At 45.8% G+C, this 4209-nt stretch overlaps 1 pseudogene; it reads left to right on the forward strand.

The window, feature by feature from the left end:
• The first annotated feature begins 326 nt into the window (after window positions 1-326).
• LOC137341550 (ATP-sensitive inward rectifier potassium channel 8 pseudogene) lies at window positions 327-3349 on the forward strand (annotated as a pseudogene).
• Window positions 3350-4209: the final 860 nt, after the last annotated feature.

Raw genomic sequence — 4209 nt, forward strand, 5'->3', positions numbered from 1 at the left:
TATTTTAAAACCAAACAAAATTAACAGGGACTGTTTTTTGCTGTGAAACTATATTACAAAGATTGCATGGCTGTTTAATGTTAAAGAAAAAGACTATCGGTGTTTATAATTGCGATTTAATCTCGAAGATGCGGCGCCGGTCCCCTCTAAGGTGTTAATTTCTGGCAGGCTCCTTTTGACAAGAGCAGAAGCAACAAATTCAGGTCCGCCCATTCACGTCAGAAAGTTTATGGCCTCAGGCTAAGAAAGTGGAAAGAAAGTGTGCTGATATGCACACGTCAGCTGCCCACACTCCCCCTCAAAAATAGCTGAGAGGAGAAAGAAGTCCCAGTATATGACAGCCTTACATTTAGGATTACAATAACCCTGGTGTGTCCGTCTCGACACTCCACACCTAGATGTACAGATTTCGGAAACGACATAATTCATCACGGAGGAGGTGACATCTCCAGGTGATTTTTGTTTTTCTACGGCCATTTAACCCTGAATTAAGATTACAGAGCAATGAGTGTTAATAAAACGAGTCCAGACATCCAACGCTTGTCTTAATCAGATTGTTCAAAGGCAGACCTTTGGGTAACTAAATGAGGAGCCGGAATAGGACAGTCCATGCGAAGTCCCCGTCTCCCACATTACCTTTGTAACCCCAAGACTATGTTCCCAGAATGTTGGCCAGGAAGAGCATCATCCCAGAGGAATATGTCCTGGCTCGGATCGCAGCTGAGAATGTCCGGCAGCCCCGCTACACCGTCCGGCCGCGCCAAGCTCGGTTCATCGCCAAGAACGGGGCTTGCAACGCGGCTCATAAGAACATCCGAGAGCAGGGCCGCTTCCTGCAGGATGTCTTCACCACCCTGGTGGACCTGAAGTGGCGCTACACCCTCTTCATCTTCACCATGTCCTTCCTCTGCAGTTGGCTCCTCTTCGCCATGATTTGGTGGCTGGTGGCGTTTGCCCACGGAGACCTGGACCACCATCGGAACTCAGTCTTCGAGCCCTGTGTGACCAAAGTGAGATCCTTCACCTCGGCTTTCCTCTTCTCCATCGAGGTGCAGGTCACCATCGGCTTCGGGGGCAGGATGATGACCGAGGAGTGTCCGACAGCCATCACCGTGCTCATCACGCAGAACATCTCGGGTCTGATCATCAACGCCGTTATGCTGGGCTGTATCTTCATGAAGACGGCACAGGCTCATCGCCGGGCCGAGACCCTGATCTTCAGTCGCCACGCCGTCATCGGGTTGAGGAACGGCAAACTCTGCTTCATGTTCAGGGTGGGCGACCTGAGGAAGAGCATGATCATCAGCGCCTCGGTCAGGATGCAAGTGGTGAAGAAGACCACCACCATCGAGGGAGAGGTCATTCCCATTCACCAGATCGACATCCAAGTGGACAACCCAATGGACACCAACAGCATCTTCCTGGTGTCCCCACTCACCATCTGCCACGTTATAGACAGGCGCAGCCCCCTCTATGAGATCTCGGCCAGCGACCTCCAGAACCAGAACCTGGAGATGATTGTTATACTTGAAGGGGTGGTGGAGACCACGGGCATCACAACTCAGGCCAGGACATCCTACATAGTCGAGGAGATCTTATGGGGATATCGGTTTGTCCCGATGGTGACTGAAGAGGACGGCATCTACTCGGTGGATTATTCCAAGTTTGGCAACAGGATCAAGGTGGCGACTCCTCGCTGCAGTGCCCGAGAACTGGACGAGAAACCGTCCATCCTGATCCAGACTCTGCAGAAGAGCGAACTCTCTCACCAGAACTCCCTGAGGAAGCGCAGTTCGATGAGGCGGAACAACTCAATGAGACGGAACAATTTCTGTTTCTTAAATAAAGTTCAGTATTTTACGCCCGAGAGCACGGAGTACTGATTAATTCTAAAATTAATTGGGATATAAAACCAAACCATCTTCCAGAATACACGAGGTGAACGCGTTCACTGTTTGAGAATCTATGTGTTTAAGACCAATTCACTAATGATTGTTCTGTAGTGTAAGAGAATTCGCTGACAAGGTTTTTATTGTAATATTATTCGTCCTATCTGCGCCTGGATTAAATCAGAACACGGACTGAAAATATATTTCAGCACTCTGAAGTGTAGACCTTTGTTTCTGTTGGATATTATGAAAACCTTCTGTATAGAATAAAATTAAAGTACTATGTCTGATGAACGGATTGGACAGGGTTAGATGGAGATGGATGCTCGTTTGGAATGTAAACGCCAGCATAGACCAGTTGGGCCGAATGGCCTGTTTCAGTGTTGTCATTTCTATGTAACATGGGCCTGCCTGTCTGTCATGTTTCTTGGATTTCATTGGCCTCACGTCTTATAATGACAGGACTGCCAGCCAGGTGCAAGATGTGGGACAGTCCAACCACCAATCAATTAAAAGGCGGATGATCTTTCAGCTACCGCTTTGTTCGGTTGGTTTAGTGCCAATGTTGTATCATTATCAGCAGCCTTTTATTTTTGTTAGAGCTGGCACTACACTCACTATATGGAGCTTGTACTCACCAAAGTGCTTCTCCTCATGTCGTTCGCCCGTGCACCTTTCCCCAGCCCCCCACACTGCCTTTGGTCTGTGCTCCACTCCTGAGCTTATGCCTTACCTCTGCTCCACCTCCCAGATTGCAGCGCTGTGGAAATTCCTTGAATTGGCATTCATTTATCTCCCTTTAATTAGTTCAGCTGAAATAAATAGGCTAAACAAAGTGCAAGTCTTATTCGTACGGGTTTTCACCTGTGCTCTTAGCCCAGAGAGCACAGCACAGGAGGAAGAGAGATAGGTGTTCCTGGAAGGAGAAAGGGAGACAGATTCTATTAAGAGGGAATAAGGAAGACGTAGAGAAACTCCTTTGAAGGGGAGAAGACCGCAGCAAGCAGATGGGAGAGGGAGATAGACCTTGTTATAAGTAGGGAGTATCCCTGCCTCTGCTGGGATTGTGAAGGGTGGTTTCTGTTGGCGTGTAATAAAACATTGCGCTGGCTCACCGGGAGCAATGCTCTGGGAGATCCGGTTTTATGTTTGATGTATGCTGAGAATTATCTCGAGTCTTAGAGTAAGTGGAATGTAAACAATGCTGTGCTGTAACTCTTATCACTCAAATATACCCATTAAAAATAAGAGGAGTGGAGACATTAATGTATGAAGAGCCATAAAGATTTCAAAGCATCTGGTGGTTTATTAAACAGCATGCTATTTATTATTGAAAGAGTTCCAATAATCATTAAACTGTCCACAGCTGTTGGATATGAAGGAGAATTGGCTCATTGTGTGTGAGCATGTGAACAGTTATAAATATTAAAGTGTGACACTATTTTTCCAACCACTGCACTGCTATAATGCCATTAAAGCTGTGCTTGTCTGGCTCTTTGAGACAAGCTAGAAAGCTAAAAACGAAACATCATCCTGAACATGACTTTTTTTTACTAATTTAAACCCTGGTGAAGGTAATACTTCAAAATACAGTTCTGCTCAATCATCCCTTACCAGGGATTATAAATACCTCCTTTAACACAATACTTGAAAACATTTTGCTAGCGGATTTCCTGTAGCTGGTTACAGAAATTCAGAGGATACACTGATTAGTAAGTAGAGCAATGTTACACCATGTAACACAGAATGGAATATGAAGCTGCGTCTAAGATACGTCCGGTCCCTTTCGGACCATGTATTCTGATTGCTGTGAATAGGTATATCCAAAGGTCATCTAGAGACTAATTGCTTATAGATTGGCAGATGCTTGTAAAACCCTGGCTGCTATTCAAGGTTTCAAAAAACAGCAGGGAATGACTTGCTTTCCTTTTTTAAAAATGTTTTTGACACTTTGGTGATGTCGGTAGTGTGATGGGAAATGCTAGACACAAAACCTCTGCATATAGGTGTTTTATGGTACAGTTGAAATATAGCGTATGAACACAGGTTTTCTTGATACCCCATTGCCTTCCCTCAGTATTCTCAGCACCTTTCCTCTCTTAGTGCAATGGTTGAATCAGTGGGGTCAATTTTCACTTGTATCACCTGGTGTTAAAAGGGACAATAACGGCCCCAAAATGAGATTGGTAGTCTTACAGCCCAGTTAACACCAGCAAACAGGCCGGCGGCATTTTGAATGGTGGCGCCCCGATTGCCATTTTAGGTTGGAACTGGTCAGAGCGATGGAGCCGAAGAAACACAGCCAAAGTAAGTTTGGAAT

This window comes from Heptranchias perlo, chromosome 24 (assembly GCF_035084215.1).
Source record: "Heptranchias perlo isolate sHepPer1 chromosome 24, sHepPer1.hap1, whole genome shotgun sequence".
Classification (NCBI taxonomy): domain Eukaryota; kingdom Metazoa; phylum Chordata; class Chondrichthyes; order Hexanchiformes; family Hexanchidae; genus Heptranchias; species Heptranchias perlo.